The following is an 18,641-nucleotide window of genomic DNA, read 5'->3' on the forward strand; positions in this document are numbered from 1 at the left end:
GAACTGGGAGGGATGTAAACAGCGACTAACAGGATAGCTGTTAGCTCCCTCGGGAGGTAGAAAGGCCGGCACTTCACAAACATAAACTCCGCCAGCGGTGAACAGTGTTTGTAGACCAACACAGCGTCCCGACACCAAGCATCACTGATGTAAACAATCACACCGCCGCCGCGAGTCTTCCCCCCACTAACCGTAGCTCTGTCCGATCGGTAGCATGTTAGCCGGTCGAGCTGAACTGCGGAGTCCGGGATGTTGTCATTAAGCCATGTTTCCGTGAAAACGTAAACACAGCATTCCCTCACCTCACGCTGGGTCGACCGGAGAAGTCTTATAGTGTCCATTTTATTGTCCAGTGAGCGTACATTAGCCATTAGCATGCTGGGAATAGCCGGTCTGTGTGGGCTAGCCGCTAGCCTAGCCCGGATGCCTCCGCGCTTACCCCTCTTCTGCTTCCTCTCACACCGCCTGCGGCGTCTCCTTTCCAGCCGGGGGGCAGCACTCGAGGCCGAGGTCAGGCAGAGTATTCTGAGGCCGCTAAGTTCCTCTGCAAGCGTAGCGTCCAGTGTTGTTGATGTTGTTGTTTTCTTGTCCAGCAAGAACTCACGACTATACTGTCTACTTAACAAACTTAACAAACTTGACGAACTTGAGAAAACATTAAAAACACTCGAAAAATCGGGAGAGCGTGGGGCCGCTGCGTCTGCACGCGCCGCCATAGCCATAACATTTAGGGATACAGTGTGTTAACAGGTCTTTCGGCGCACCGAGTCCACGCCAACAAGCAATCATCCTGTGCACTCGCACTATCCTGCACACTAGAGACAATTTACAGAAGCCAATTAACCTGCAGGTCCTTTAATTCAAACAAAATCACAAGAACACACTTAAAAACCACTCCCCGGGAGTCCCCCCGAAAATGTGGCGATTAGCCCATGTAAGGCAGCCACTCTCAACCTCATCGGGATTCTACGCCAACCAGCGGATCGAATCTGCCCCCTGCGGTAGGGGCTCCAGTACTCCTGCCCAGTTGGAGCAGCCAGATCCGTTCCCATAGCCGACTTATGTGGCCGATCAACAGATCAAATTTGCCTGCTTGCTTGCTTAATGAATGGGTTAAAACCCAAAGCGCATACATTTATAGTGGTCTGCAGAATGATTGGAGGTGGTGACACTCTGTGGGATGATAGAGAGAGAAACTCATTACATTCAAATACTACTTGAATGTGCCTAGGTAAATGTGGGGTCTTGAGAGAATGAGGTTGGTAAATTAATAACTGCAAAGAAATGGCAGATAAATAAAATGTTTTGCAGAGTTTTCACTGTGGAAGGAAGGAACTGCAGATGCTGGTTTACTCCATGTTGTGTCGATCTTCACAGCGGAAGGTGTAAGAAAATAACTGCAGATGCTGGTACAAATCGAGGTAAATATTTTGTGAATATTTCTCCTGAGATGCTGCCTGACCTGCTGAGTTACCCCAGCATTTTGTGAATATTATTCTCCACTCCCCTGACTAACTCTAACCTCTCCCCTCCTGAACGTACAGCCCTCCACTCACTCTGCAACAACCCTGACTTAGTCATCAAACCCGCTGACAAGGGAGGTGCTGTGGTAGTCTGGCGGGCTGACCTCTACTGGACCGAAGCCGGACGACAACTCTCAGACACCTCTTCCTACTTATCCTTGGACCATGACCCCACCGACAAACACCAGACCTTTATCATCAGCACCATCACGGACCACACCATTTCCAGCGATCTACCCTCTAATGCCTCCAAACCTATAGTTCCCCAGCCCCGCACGGCCCGATTTTACCTCCTACCTAAAATCCATAAACGGAACTGTCCCGGCAGACCCATTGTCCCTGCCTGCTCATGTCCCACTGAACTTATTTCCACCTACCTCGACTCCATCCTATCCCCCCTGGTCAAATCCTTCCCCACCTACGTCCAAGACACCGCACATGCTCTCCGTCTCCTCGATAACTTCCGGTTTCCAGGCCCCCACTCCCTCATCTTTACCATGGATGTCAAGTCACTCTACACTTCCATCCCCCACAAGGATGGTCTTGAAGCCCTCCGTTTCTTCCTCGACCGTAGAACCAGCCAATCCCCATCTACTAACACCCTCCTTCGCCTAGCAGAGCTGGTTGTTACCCTTAACAACTTATCCTTTGACTCCTCCCACTTCCTCCAAACCAGAGGCGTAGCTATGGGCACTCGCATGGGCTCTAGCTATGCCTGCCTCTTTGTCGGGTACGTCGAACAATCCCTGTTCTGGACGTCCACTGGCCCCATTCCCGAACTCTACCTCGACGACTGCATTGGTGCTACCTCTTGTACCCATGCAGAACTCACTGACTTCATACACTTCACTTCCAATTTCCATCCTTCCCTTAAATATACTTGGACTATCTCCGACATCTCCCTCCCTACCTACTTGGACTGTCAGAGTTGAGACCACTGAGCTTTTGATATTTAGTCATGACGTAGACTTGGGTGACTGGCACAAAGTTTTGGAAGTGTGGCAAACTATGAGGACAGTAACAGATCTGAAGTGATACAAGAAAATAACTGCAGATGCTGGTACAAATCGAAGGTATTTATTCACAAAATGCTGGAGTAACTCAGCAGGTCAGGCAGCACCTCGGGAGAGAAGGAATGGGTGACGTTTCGGGTCAAGACCCTTCTTCAGACTGATGTCAGGGGGGCGGGACAAAGGAAGGATATAGGTGGAGACAGGAAGATAGAGGGAGATCTGGGAAGGAGGAGGGGAAGAGAGGGACAGAGGAACTATCTAAAGTTGGAGAAGTCGCTGCAAACTACCCAGGCGAAATATGAGGTGCTTTTCCTCCAATTTCCGGTGGGCCTCACTATGGCACTGGAGGAGGCCCATGACAGAAAGGTCTGAAGTGATACATATAGCTTGGCAGAGTGAAACAAATGGCAAAATAAATCTTAATACGGAGATATATGAAATTATGCATTTCATCAGAACAAGCCTGTGCAGATTAAATGGTGCCATCTAAGGATAGACAATAGACAATAGGTGCAGGAGTAGGCCATTTGGCCTTTCGAGCCAGCACCACCATTCAATGTGATCATGGCTGATCATTCGCAATCAGTACCCCGTTCCTGCCTTCTCCCCATACCCCCTGACTCCGCTATCCTTAAGAGCTCTATCTAGCTCTCTCTTGAATGCATTCAGAGAATTGGCCTCCACTGCCTTCTGAGGCAGTGAATTCCACAGATTTACAACTCTCTGACTGAAAAAGTTTTTCCTCATCTCTGTTCTAAATGGCCTATCCCTTATTCTTAAACTGTGGCCCCTGGTTCCGGACTCCCCCAACATAGGGAACATGTTTCCTGCCTCTAACGTGTCCATCCCCTTAGTAATCTTATATGTTTCGATAAGATGGGCGGCACGGTAGCGCAGCGGTAGAGTTGCTGCTTTACAGCGAATGCAGCGCCGGAGACTCAGGTTCGATCCTGACTACGGGTGCTGCACTGTAAGGAGTTTGTACGTTCTCCCCGTGACCTGCGTGGGTTTTCTCCGAGATCTTCGGTTTCCTCCCACACTCCAAAGACGTACAGGTATGTAGGTTAATTGGCTGGGTAAATGTAAAAATTGTCCCTAGTGGGTGTAGGATATTGTTAATGTACGGGGATCACTGGGCGGCACGGACTTGGTGGGCCGAAAAGGCCTGTTTCCGGCTGTATATATATGATATGATATGAAGATCCCCTCTCATCCTAAATTCCAGTGTATACAAGCCTAGCCACTCCAGTCTTTCAACATATGACAGTCCCGCCATTCCGGGAATTAACCTAGTAAACCTACGCTGCACGCCCTCAATAGCAAGAATATCCTTCCTCAAATATGGAGACCAAAACTGCACATAGTACTCCAGGTGCAGTCTGACTCGGGCTCTGTACAACTGCAGAAGGAGCTCTTTGCTCCTATACTCAACTCCTCTTGTTATGAAGTCCAACATTCCATTGGCTTTCTTCACTGCCTGCTGTACCTGCATGCTTCCTTTCAGTGACTGATGCACTGGGACACCCAGATCTCATTGTACGTCCCCTTTTCCTAACTTGACACCATTCAGATAATAATCTGCATTCTTATTCTTACCACCAAAGTGGATAACCTCACACTTATCCACATTAAACTGCATCTGCCATGCATCCGCCCACTCACACAACCTGTCCAAGTCACCCTGCAACCTCATAGCATCTTCCTCACAGCTCACACTAACACCCAGCTTTGTATCATCTGCAAATTTGCTAATGGTACTTTTAATCCCTTCATCCAAGTCATTAATGTATATTGTAAATAGTTGCAGTCCCAGCTGCTAGGACCTGATGGACTACATGCTAGGGTTTTTAAGGAAGTGTCTGCAGAGAGGGTGGACCCATTGTTGAAATTTTTTATATATCGTTAAACTAAGAGGGCACCAGAAGACTAGAAAATACCCAACGTGACTCACTTCACAAAAAGAAAAAGGCAGAACTGCTGAATTTAACAGCCAGCCCTGTACACAGTGCTCTTGCATGTGGGTTAAATAGACAATTTCTGTACACTTTCCTAATTGGGGATTGTGCTTTGGTATGACAATACTTTACAAGACTGTATGTAAGAAAATAATTTCACAAATGGACTGCACGTTTGCACGTGTGACAATAAAAGCATCATAAACCATTAAAATGTAGCCTTACCCTGTACATGACTTCCCAGCGTCTATTCAATACCCTAAACGATTAAGGCATGTGTGCCAACCATCAGCTTCACCACCTTGTCTACTTGTGTCACCATTTCAAGAAATGATATGCATGCACCCCAGGTCTGATTGAGAATGATCAACCATGATCACATTGAATGGTGGTGCTGGCTCGAAGGGCCGAATGGCCTCCTTCTGCACCTATTGTCTATTGTCTCTGTTCTACGCACTTGCCAGTTGAAGAACTGTGGTTCAAATGGCTCCTTATAACATATAACAACTACAGCATGGAAACAGGCCTGTCCGGCCCTACCAGTCCACGCCGACCATTCTCCCTGACCTAGTCTCATCTACCTGCACTCAGACCATAACCCTCCAATCCCCTCCTATCCATATACCTATCCAATTTACTCTTAAATAATAAAATCGAGCCAGCCTCCACCACTTCCACCGGAAGCCCATTCCATACAGCCACAACCCTCTGAGTAAAGAAGTTCCCCCTCATGTTACCCCTAAACCTTTGTCCCTCAATTCTGAAGCTATGTCCCCTTGTTGGAATCTTCCCCACTCTCAAAGGGAAAAGCCTACCCACGTCAACTCTGTCCGTCCCTCTCAATGCTGGAAAGTGGGTTTAGATTTTGTAGCTCTTTATATCTGGCATAGAGACAATGGGCAGAATGGTCTTGTTCTGTGCCATCATTCCTAGGTGTTGTGTCCAGTCTGGGCACAATTTTCTAGTATTTGTTAATCAGAGACTTACAAAGATAAAACTATACTTTGCTTTCATACTTCATATAGGTTCAAGGATTTAATATGATTTAACACTATTATAAACTTGTCTTGCTACGATCAAGATTTTATAGGTGTGATTGCCCGAATGGCTCTTGTGCACTCCATTAAATATTATAGCATTCAGTTTTTATGCCTCTTGCTCTGTGCTGTTGAGGAGAGAATTCTACAGCGTGGAACTTTGGCAATTAGCAGCATACCCACCAACAGTGAAGTAGTTCAATTAAAAACAATCACCAGGGCAAAATTGTGGGGCCAGAGGGATAGACCACAAGAAATTGGAAAGTAAGAATGGTTCGGGTGAATTAGGTGAATGACTTTTGATGTGAGTTAAGATTTGGATGATTCACCTTTCTGGACAGCTGAACAAGGAAGGCCTGCCAGTAACAATTTATAAAGTTGAATAAACATCTGATCAAATTTATCATGGTATTTGAGCTTTTCAAGTTGATCCATGCATACATTTAGCATGGATTACAATATCATTCACTGTCTTGGTCAGTGAAAACTGACTAAAACTTAAAACTTAATATAGGAACATCCGAAAGTTGGTTCACAACAAAGGGTGCCTTTTTCAAGGCCTTACTTTATTCTAGAATCCAAGGGCTAACAGCCAATGTTTATAACTAAACTGACTACCTTGAATTTGTGGCAAACTCACCGGTGTTTATTCCTTAGGGAATTCAAGACAGCATGGAGCCAGTGTATGAATGATTGATTGAGACAGCAAAAGTTTGATTAGATGTGTGAAGCACACAGTGTAAAATGTAGAGTTGTTCAACAAATTATAAACAACTACTGACTCATAAGGCCAGGTTTTCATTCAGTATCTTGCAGCAGGATTTCTCAGAAGGTTTGTAAAATTAATGAGTTAAAATATAATGCAGCAATGACTCAAGGGGAAAAGCAGTAACTCTTGTTTTACTTGCATGCTTTGAATAAGCATATTATTTTAAGATTGCTTTGATGGGTTATAGTGAAAATGGCATTGAGACTAACTAATGTTTCAGTAATGAGGAGAGACTGGATAGGCTAGGTTTGCCTTGCCCTAAGAGCAGATAAGACTGATGGGCTGCAACAAAAATATGAGAGGCATTGGTAGGGTAGATTGTAGGAAAGATGTGTAGGAAGGAACTGCAGATGCTGGTTTAAACCAAAGATAGACACAAAATGCTGGAGTAACTCAACGGGTCAGACAGCATCTCTGATGAGATAAGGCAGTGGGGCCTTGTGATCGACCCGCGATCTGCACACAGCAGCCAGCCAGCCTTAACTTGAACGGACAAACGAACAAACGCAGGCTTATCCCCTGGGAAGAGAATTCTAAAAATAGAGTGCTCCCCCACACCGCATCCCCTTTGTTCTCCCACCCTCTCCCACGCCGGGTCCCCCCACGCCAGGTCCCCATTGTTCTACACAGCAGTCCCCCCGCGACAGATCCCCATTGTCTTCCCCTCCCCCCCCTCATGCTCAGCGACCACTGATCGCGAGGCCCCACCACCACCGTGGCTCCCGTTGCCATTGAGGCCCCACCACCGCTGAGGCTCCCGTTACCACTGAGGCCCCACCACCGCTGAGGCTCCCGTTGCCACTGAGGCCCCACCACCGCTGAGGCTCCCGTTGCCGCTGAGGCCCCACCACCACTGAGGCCCCACCACCACTGAGGCTCCCGTTGCCACTGAGGCCCCACCACCGCTGAGGCTCCCGTTGCCGCTGAGGCCCCACCACCACTGAGGCCCCACCACCGCTGAGGCTCCCGTTGCCACTGAGGCCCCACCAACACTGAGGCCCCATCACCACTGAGGCCCCACCACCACCGAGGCTCCCGTTGCCGCCGAGGCTCCCGCTGCCGCCGAGGCTCCCGTTGCCCCCGAGGCTCACGCTGCCGCCGAGACAAATATCCCTCCAAACCTGTCCTGTCCATAAATGAGGCTCAGTATAAACCAAGGAGCATCTTATCTAGCATGAGAATACTTTGTCACCTACTTGTATGAATCTTGAATTTCCAGCCAGGTAAACCTGCTTTCCCATTGTATCCCATAATTATGCATTATGTCCCTTTCTCATCATATTTCTTTAAAATACCTCCCTCATGATCAGTACTCATTCTCCCTATTATTTGCTTTGTCTTGATCAGACTCCATTAAAGACTTAGGTCTTGCACCTCACTCTTCTACTTCGGCTCTTCCACTCTTACCCACAGTTCAGAGGAAGAATCCCTGATCTGAAGCATTAATTGCACCAAAAAAAAGTTGCTGGAGGAACTCAGTGGGCCAGGCAGCATCTCTGGAGGGAAATGAACGGGCGTTTTGGGTCGCAACCCTACTTCAGACCCAAACTGAAATGACGCTGTGCGTTTCCCTCCACGGATGCTGCCTGGCCTGCTTAGTTCCTCCAGCGCTTTGTTTTTTTCCTCAAGATTCCAGCATCCACAGTCTCTTGTGACTCAGAATAATTAATTGGTTTCTCTTTCTACAGAAACTGCTTGACTGTCTGAGATCTGTTTAAGCGAGTCAATTAGCTGGATGGAATGCATGCAAGGTTTCCGGCAGAGGTTACACAAGAGAATGGGAGGTACCAAAGAAATTGACAACGTCATTCTTTTGTTCAAAAAGTAGTGCAAGGAAAATGCCAGAAACCCACAAAGGTCAGATGTGGAGAAAAATCTAGAAACATTTAATTGGGAGAAATTAAAAGCCAGTTAATTAAGCAAAGCAAGAACAAATTTTGTTAAAAACAGATCATATCCAACCAACCTGTTTGAATATCTTGACGTGATAAAAACACGGTATATTGCAAGGAATCCAGTAGTTGTAATCCCCTGGGATTTCTGCAGATGCCTGTTGAAAGTAGCAAATAAAAAATTGCTGGAGGAACTCAGTGGCAAAACTGAAGCCTATGGTATGAAAGGGTCAACAGCAGCATAGATAGGAAATGGGCTCAAAAGTTAGAAAGCAGGAAACAACAGTGGGATGTGACTATTTTCAGACTTGGTCTGGTGGACTGTCAGAGTTGAGACCACTGAGCTTTTGATATTTAGTCATGACGTAGGCTTGGGTGACTGGCACAAAGTTTTGGAAGCGTGGCAAACTATGAGGACAGATCTGAAGTGATACACATAGCTTGGCAGAGTGAAACAAATGGCAAAATAAATCTTAATATGGAGATATATGAAATTATACATTTCAACAGAACAAGCCTGTGCAGATTAAATGGTGCCATCTCAGGATAGACAATAGACAATGGGTGCAGGAGTAGGCCATTCGGCCCTTCGAGCCAGCACCACCATTCAATGTGATCATGGCTGATCATTCTCAATCAGTACCCCCTTCCTGCCTTCTCCCCATACCCCCTGACTCCGCTATCCTTAAGAGCTCTATCTAGCTCTCTCTTGAATGCATTCAGAGAATTGGCCTCCACTGCCTTCTGAGGCAGTGAATTCCACAGATTTACAACTCTCTGACTGAAAACGTTTTTCCTCATCTCCGTTCTAAATGGCCTACCCCTTATTCTTAAACTGTGGGCCCTGGTTCTGGACTCCACCAACATTGGGAACATGTTTCCTGCCTCTAACGTGTCCAACCCCTTAATAATCTTATATGTTTCGATAAGATCCCCTCTCATCCTTCTAAATTCCAGTGTGTACAAGCCTAGTCGCTCCAGTCTTTCAACATATGGCAGTCCCGCCATTCCGGGAATTAACCTAGTAAACCTACGCTGCACGACCTCAATAGCAAGAATATCCTCCCTCAAATGTGGAGACCAAAACTGCACACAGTACTCCAGGTGTGGTCTCACTAGGGCCCTGTACAACTGCAGAGGACCTCTTTGCTCCTATACTCAACTCCTCTTGTTATGAAGGCCAACATTCCATTGGTTTTCTTCACTGCCTGCTGTACCTGCATGCTTCCTTTCAGTGACTGATGCACTAGGACACCCAGATCTCATTGTACGTCCCCTTTTCCTAACTTGACACCATTCAGATAATAATCAGCCTTCTTATTCTTACCACCAAAGTGGATAACCTCACACTTATCCACATTAAACTGCATCTGCCATGCATCGGCCCATTCACACAACCTGTCCAAGTCACCCTGCAACCTCATAGCATCTTCCTCACAGCTCACACTAGCACCCATCTTTGTATTATCTGCAAATTTGCTAATGGTACTTTTAATCCCTTCATCCAAGTCATTAATGTATATTGTAAATAGCTGCGGTCCCAGCACCGAGCCTTGCGGTACCCCACTAGTCGCTACCTCCCATTCTGAAAGGGACCCATTTATCCCCACTCTTTGCTTTCTGTTTGTCAACCAATTTTCTATCCATGTCAGTACCCTACCCCCAATAACATGTGCTCTAATTTTGCTCACTAATCTCCTATGTGGGACCTTGTTGAAGGCTTTCTGAAAGTCGAGGTACACCACATCCACCGGCTCTCCCCTGTCAATTTTCCTAACTTAATATTATACTTGTGCACAAATCAATGAAAGTGGCAGTGCTTTTTCAAAGATTTATTTTAGTTTTACATGTACAGCATGGAAACAGGCGCTACGGACCACCAAGGCCACATTGACCCATTCACACTAGTTCTATGTTATCCCACTTTCTCATCCACTCCCCACACACGGGGGGCAATTTAGAGTTCAATTAACCTACAAACCTGCACGTCTCTGGAGAACACCCACGTGGTCACAGGGAGAGTGGTGCAGAGGAATTATAACAGGAACTCACCATTTGAGGAGCTGATGAAAATGCTCATTAGGGTTTTGAAAAAGAGATTTTGTGTCTATCTTTGGTGTAAACCAGCATCTGCAGTTCCTTCCTACAAACCTTTACCACCATTTTCTGTTTCATACCTTCAAGCCATATCCATTTGACTAGCTTACTCTGTATCCTATGCCATCTAACCTTCCAGACCAGCCTACAGCGTGGTGCCTTGTCAAAAGCCTTTCTAAAATCCATGTAGACCACGTCTAGCGCACTCCCCTTAATCTTCTTACTCACTTCTTCAAAAAGTTCTATCTAATTGATGAGGCACAAATTCACAAGTTATAGTAGAATTAGGCCATTTGGCCCATCGAGTCTTCTCCGCCATTCAATCATGGATGATCTCTGCCTCCTACTCTCATTTTCCAGCCTTCTCCCCATAACCCTCGCCACCTGATCTGTCTTTCTCAGCCTTAAAAAATATCCACTGACGGCCTCCACAGCCCTCTGTGACAATGTGGCACGATCTCCCATGCTCTAAACCATGCTGACTATCCCTAATCTGACTTTCCAAGTGCATGTGCCTCTCAGATTACTCTGCAACAATTTACTCAAAGCTTATGTCAGGCTCACTAGTCTGTATTTGCTTGGATTTTCCTTGCAGCCTGTCTTAAATAGAGGCACAACATTAACCACTCTCCAGTCTTACCATCACCTGTGGCAATCGACAATACAAATATCTCTGCCAGGGCCGGCAATATTTCCCTTGCATCCTACAATGTCCTAAGCTACACCTGAACAGCTATATTGAAACTTTGACACCAATTTCTCATTTACCATATCAAGCCATTAAATATTTTGCATATATCAATTAGACACCTCTCATTCTTCTAAACTCTGGAGAACAGGCACCAAATCTGTTGTCCCAATGGACAGATTCACCATTCCTGGAACCATTCTGCTGAATCTTTCTTTTGGTAAGGTGACACAATTGTACACTTTATACACCGTACACATGTACGAATTATACAATGTGGTCTTGCCAAAGCCTTATGTGACTTTATCCTTGTCTTAGTTTTTAGTTTAGAGATACAGCACGGAAACAGGCCCTTCGGCCCACCGAGTCTGCACTGACCAGTGATCCCCGCACATTAACACTACCCTACATGCACTAGGGACAATTTACAATTATACCAAGCCACAAAGGATAATTAACCCACAAACCTGTAAGTCTTTGGAGTGTGGGAGGAAACCGAAGATCTCGGAGAAAACCCACGCGGTCACGGGGAGAATGTACAAACCTTTTACAGACAGCACCCATGGTCAGGATCAAACTGAGGTCTCTGGAGCTGCAAGCACTGTAAGGCAGCAACTTTACCGCTGCACTGTGCCGCCTAATCCTCTTGCATAACATAACATTTCCTTAATAGACACAAAGTGCTAGAATAACTCAGAGGGTCAGGCAGCATCTCTGGAGAAAAATGATGGATGACGATTCGGGTCGAGACCCTTCTTCAGATTGAAAGTACGGGGTGGGGAGGAAGAGCTGGAGGTGAGAAGAGATTAGGACCATTCAGGGCCAGACACAAGTGACTTCAGGCAGGCCAGTACCTGGTAGGTGCATGGTTGCCTAGGGGAGGTGTGATCTCACGAGAAACAACATGGAGAACTGTGGAACTAATTACTAAGGAGGGAGGGGCAGGAAGTGCAAGATGAAGTTATTCAAAATTAGAGAATTCAACGTTCATACCGCTGGATTGTAAGCTACCCAAGTGAAATATGAGGTGCTGTTCCTCTAATTTGCGTGTGGCCTCATGCTGGCAGTGGAGGAGGCCCAGGAATGGGAAGGGGAGTTGCAAAGGTTGGCAACCGGGAGATCCCATAGGCCTCGGCGGATCAAGGAAAAGTGTTCAGTGAAACGGTCGCTGAGATTACATTTGGTCTCACCAAACATTTCCATTCCTAATTGTCTGCTGCATCTACTCGTTAGTTTTAAGTGACTTGTATACAAAAACACCCAGGCCCCTTTAAACATAAATACTTATAGACTGATTGTGAGATAGAGCATGGAAGCAGGTCCCCAGTCCATGCTGACCATCAATCAACCATTCCCACTAGTTCTATGTTATCCCACTTTCACATCCACTTCCTACATATTAGGGGCATTTTCACAGAGGACAATTCATCTGCAATTCTGAATGTCATTGGGATGTGGGAGGAAAGAGGAAATCGGAACACCCAGGGCAAACCCATGTGTTTACATGGAGAACATGCAAACTCCACACAGAACAGGACCTGATTGAGGTCAGGATCGAACCCAGGCCTCTGGCTCTGTGAGGCAAAGCTCTACTGTTTTGAGATGGGAACCTAATTTTTCAATATAATTTTCACTTGCATGCTCTCAAATGGTTAAAATACCAAAGTCTGATGGCCAGCACTTTTTTCATTACAGTACTTGTGTTGATTTAGTGCTCCAGAGAATGCTGTTTGCCTTGTATGAAACTATAAAAACAAGGATCATATGACTCAAATCCCTGTGTGTCATTCCAATCAACACATTCCAACTGCTGCCACAGATTATTATGCTCCAGACTTTCTATCGAAATTCTGTCCGTAAACAAGGGGTCGCTGCTTAATTCAATGTTCCATATGATTTTAGATTTACTGGTTAATCTTTGTGACCTCACTTCACTCGTTGGAGGCAAAAAAATAAGGTCCGATTTCTGAATCCACTAACAATGTTTGTTGCAGACCTCAGTGTACTGAACCACACAGTGTCCACTAATCCTTCACAGCTGACACTTTTCCGTACAGAACATCCGAGTTTGCATCACTATAATTACTTTTCAGGGTTATATTTTTAGTGCCTGTTTTTCCACAGTAGTCGTTCATAACAGAAACAGATTTTACTTCTGCAAACTATGTGTGCTATAAATATATTTTATAGAAAACAATCTCAGCGCCGGAAGTCATTTGGCGGCTCACCGGGTCATTTACAGCTCGTTGTGGAGCATTGCTTTCAAGCCCAGCCTCTACTTTTCCCCTATGGTCGTGCAAATTAATTTCCTATTAGTTTCAATACCCTTTGAAAGATCCTGATTGATGAATTCACTACCAGTACAGTGGTAATCCACATCATAAATGCTCTCTGAAACAAAAATGTAGTTCTTCACTTCTTGCATTTTGTTACTTTAGTTTAAAATCTATCTTGCCTTATCCTTGAATGATTAATTGTCGATGATTGTGATACTGCTTTCTCTGAAGCTACAAAACAGGTATGACCCAAGTCCTTGTGAGTCATTCTAATCAACACATTCCAACTGCTGCACCCACTTGAATTAAGTTTAGCATTGCCAACTGTCCCGTATTAGCCGGAACATCCTGTATTTTAGGCTAAATTAGTTTGTCTTGTACAGGACCGCCCTTGTCCCGTATTAGTAGGGTTGCCAACTTCCTCAGTCCCAAATAAGAGACAAATGGTGACGTCACCGCCCCGCGCCCCGCATGACCTCACCCAGCCAGCGGCCACGTGCTCCCGCTCCACCAATGGAGGTTGCTACGCAATCCCCTCCCGGCCTGGGCGGCCACCTTTGGTGCAGCGGGAGCACGTGGTCGCTGGCTGGGTGAGGTGACGCGGGGCACGGGGCGGTGACGTCACATTGTCCCATATTTGGGAGTGAGGAAGTTGGCAACCCTAGTTACGCTTCAGACTCCGTATCGAATGTTGTGCTGTAAACATGTGCTCATTGCTTAATTCAATGTTTTGTCTCATTTCAGATTTGCTGATTAAGCCTTGAGCCCCCTCTTTACTCCTTGGTGGGGAAAAACAAGACGATTCTGAATTTGGCAACAGTGTCACAGATCCCAGTGCACAATAGGACACAGCGTCGTCCTGATGTAATCGGCAAACTTCAATCTGAACATAAGAGGGTTAGAACCCTTTAGCACAGGAACAGGCCCTTTGACCCACCATTGACCATAATGCCAATCTGGATAATCACTTCAAGTAACCCTTGCATCCCCATTCCGTCCCTCCCCCACTCTATTGCACTAGTTTCAATGTCGTCCTGGTGAGTTTCATTGTCTGTAACTCATTTTCACCTAGCCCCCATCTAACAATGGCCTGTTTCCTTTACCATCGTTACTTTTTTACATATCTTTCATTCATTTATTTTATATCTCTCTATATCACCGTCTATATCTTTTGTTCCCCTTTCTCCTGACTCTCAGTCTGAAGAAGGGTCTCGACCTGAAATGTCACGTATCCCTTTTTTCCAGAGATGCTGTCTGAGCCGCTGAGTTACTCTGGCTTATGGTGTCCATCTTCATTTGAGATAATCCCTCTATTTCCTGCCTGTACATGTGACTGTCTAAACAGGTCTAAAATATTGCTATTGTGTTTTTACCTGTTTCAAACAGGAAACTACAGGCAACTGAGCCTGACATCACTGGTGGGAAAGTTGTTGGAGATGATTTTTAAGGACAGATTGTACCAGCATTCGGAGAGGCACAGACTGATTAGGGATAGTCAGCATGGCTTTGTGCTTGGGAAATAGTGTCTGACAAAAGGATACCGAGAGGACTGAGGAAGGTAGGGCAGTGGACGCTATCTAGATGGACTTTAGCAAGGCCTTTGATAACATCCCGCATGGTAGGCTAGTTTGGAAGGTTAGATTGCATGGATATGGATGTAAAGAAAGGAGTCAATGGGTAGTTATGAAGTGTTGTCTATCTGATGGGAGACCTGTGAGCAGTGAAGTGCTGCCGCGGTCAGTGCTGGGCCCATTGTTGTTTGTTATCTACGTTAACGATTTGGATGACAATGTAATCAACACTGTTGGTGAAGAAAAATATCAAAGTTTACAAAAGGATCTAGATCAGTTGGGAAGTTGGGCCGAGGAATGGTAACTTAAATTCAACGTGTAAGGTGTTTACACTTTGGTAGGTCAAACCAGGGCAAGACTTGGATAGGACAGGTTTGGTGCGATATGGGCCTAAGGCAGGCAAGTGGGACTAGTGTAGCTGGAACATGTTGGCCGGTGTGGGCAAGTTGGGCTGGAGGGCCTGTTTTCACCCCGTATCACTCTTTGACTCTATGATTTACACAGTACCTGTATATGGTAGAGCTCTGAAGGATGTTGCAGAACAGGGAGTACAGATGCATAGTTCCATAAACGTAGCGAGTCAGGTGGACAGTGCTGTGAGGAAATGCGTTTGGCATGCTTGCCATTGCAAAGGATATTGATTGCAAAAGTTGCGACATCATGTTGCAATTCTACAAGTTGTTGTTGGTAAGATCACACTTGAAGTACTACGTGCAGTTCTAGTCACCGAGCTATAGAAAGCATTTCATTAATAGACACAAAATGCTGGAGTAACTCAGCGGGGCAGGCAGCATCTCTGGAAAGAAGAAATGGGTGATGTTTCAGGTCGAGACCCCTCTTCACACTGTTTTTCTGCATTTTATTAAGTTGGAAAGAGATTCAGCAGGATGTTACCTGGACTTGTGGACGAGTAATAGGGAGAGGCTGGGAAGGCTGCAAATGTTTTCTTGGGTCTCTATGAGCCTGGGTCATGACATGATTGAGGTGTATAAATAAACTGAACGCTCACTATATTTTTTCCAGGGTAGAGGATTGTAGAACTGGAGGGCACAGTTTAAAGTGAGAGGAGAGCTCATGTGCAACTTTTTCACTCTGAGTGAAGACTAGAATGAGCTGCCAGTGGAAGCTATAGAAGCAGATACAATTACGACTTTTAAAATACATTTGGACTGATATATGGATAGGAGGAATTAAGAGGTCCATGGACCTAATGCGGACAAATGGGATCAGTCCAGCATACCAACATGGTCAGCATGGATAAGGTGTTCCAAAGACCTTGTTTCCGTACTCAATAGCTCTATGAATCTATGCCTCCTAGTTTTAGCTACCCCTGTCATGGAAAACAGTCACTGTCTATTATTCTATCTCTGCCTTAACATGATTTTCTATACCTTCATCACTCCAGAGAAAATAGCCTCAGGCTGACAAAAGGTTTATGAGTTGCACCATGGTGAAGAAGGTGTTTGCCACACTTGCCTTAATTGGTCAGGGCATTGAATACAATAGTTAGCATGTCATGTTATAGCTGAGGAAGACGTCAGTACTTGGGTACAGTGTGCAGCTCTGGTTGCCTAGTTAAAAGAAGGATGTCATTAAACTAGAAAAAGAGCATAAAAGATTCACAAGGGTGTTACTGGGACTGGAGGGCTTGAGTTCTTTGGATGACTACTTAGGCAGATCACCACCTCTCCGATCTTCGTCTGCGATGCTGTCGACCCTCACCATCTACACAGCCGCTCCCAGGCCAGGCCCACCAACGTTAACATCACCAAGAAACCCTAACCTGCACCCTTACTTCACCATGGGCTAGGTTCACTTACTCCTGATCCTCAAATCTCCCCCTGGCTGCTGGTTCCAGGAAGGGTTGCCAACTTCCTCACTCCCAAATAAGGGACAAAGAGTGACGTCACTGCCCCGCGCCCCATGTGACCTCACCCAGCCAGCGGCCGCGTGCTCCCGGCCCGGGCAGCCGCCATTGGTGGAGTGGGAGCGCGTGGCCGCTGGCTGGGTGAGGTCACATGGGGTGCGGGGCGGTGACGTGAACCTTTGTCCCACATTTGGGAGTGAGGAAGTTGGCAACCCTACTAATACGGGACAAGGGCGGTCCCGTATGGGACAAACTAATTTAGCCCAAAATATGGGATGTCCCGGCTAATACGGGACTGTTGGCAACCCTAGTTCCAGGCCCAGCTCTAGGGTAGCAATCTCTATGCTGCCCTCTCCAACACCACCACATGGTCTGGGTCCCACTGCACCCTCCCTTCCAACAGGAAACCTCTATAATGGCACCACTGGGTACTGCTGCCCTTCCGCCTCCTGAAACCACGCTACTTCACTCCTCCCCCACCCGTATAATGCTCCTCATACCCCCTCCTCTCTGAACCTCCATCATCCCCCACAATACCTCACCCAAGCCTCCCTCCACCCCTCTGACGCCAGCCCTCACACCTGTCATGCTTTTACCATAAGTTCAAAAGTGATAGGAGCCATTCGGCAGTGATAGGAGAATTAGGCCATTCGGTCCATCAAGTCCACTCCGCCAATCCATCATGGCAGATCTATCCCTCTCAACCCCATTCTCCTGCCCTCTCCCCATAACCCCTGACACCCGCACTCATCAAGGATCTATCTATCTCTGCTTTAAAAATGTTAATTGACGGCAATGAATTCCGTCTGACCACCCCCTGACTAAAGAAATTCCTCCTTATCTCCTAAAGGAACGTCCTTTAATTCTGAGGCTATGACCCGCTAGTAGAAACATCCTCTCCACATCCACTCTTATCTCCTAAAGGCCAACCTCCCCCTTGACCTCCCTCTTTCCAATACAGAACAGTCTGTCCTCAATAGAGGCCATCATCTCATTGAATTCTAGGCCCATCATGATGTAGAGCTTTTCTTCCATCACCTCTGGGCCTTTATCTGTGCTAAAGAGTCCTCACCACTCAGCCATGACCCCTTCTTTCATCTCCAACATTCCTCCTCCTCTTGGACTCCCCCTGCTGACCGTCTCCTCTCTCTTGACCTTTTTATTTCCAACTGCCGGCACAACATCAACTGTCTTGACTTCTCCACTCCCCTATTCCCACCCCAATCTCACCCGGTCTGAACGTACAGCCCTCTACTCACTCAGCAACAATCCCAACACTGTTATTAAACCCGCCACAGGGGAGGTGCTGTTGTAGTCTGGCAAGCTGACCTCTACCACGCTGAGACCAGTCGCCAGCTCTCAGACATCTCCACAATCCCACCCCTTGACCATGACCTCACAGGCAAACACCAGGCCAGCATCTCCCAGATATCATCACCTTTGCCAATCTACTCTCCACAGTCTTCAACCTTATCGTTCCCCAGCCCCTCGCTGCCCACTTCTACCGCCACCCTATAATCCACACACAGGACTGCCCTGACAGACCCATTGTTTCTGCCAACCCCTGCACTACTGAACTCATCTCCACATACCTTGATGCTATCCTATCCCCATTGTCCAATCCTTTCCCATTTACATCCAAGGCACCTCACATGTCCCTCATTTTTTAAATAACTTTCAATTTCAATTTCCATGCCCCAATTCACTCATCTTTATCATGGAAGTCCAGTCCCTCTAGCCCTCTATCCTCCATCAGGAAAGTCTCAAAGCCCTCAATTTCTTCGTTAAACCAAGACCCAACCAATTTCCCTCTCCTTTGCCTGGCGGAACATGTCCGCACTCTCAACAACTTCTCTTTTGACTCCCCTCACCTTCTCCAAGTTAAAGGTGTAGCCATGGGCACACACATGGGCTCCAGCTATGCCTGCCTTTTTGTTGGTTATGTTGAACAGT

The sequence above is a fragment of the Rhinoraja longicauda genome, chromosome 26 (genome assembly GCF_053455715.1).
Source record: "Rhinoraja longicauda isolate Sanriku21f chromosome 26, sRhiLon1.1, whole genome shotgun sequence".
Lineage (NCBI taxonomy): Eukaryota > Metazoa > Chordata > Chondrichthyes > Rajiformes > Arhynchobatidae > Rhinoraja > Rhinoraja longicauda.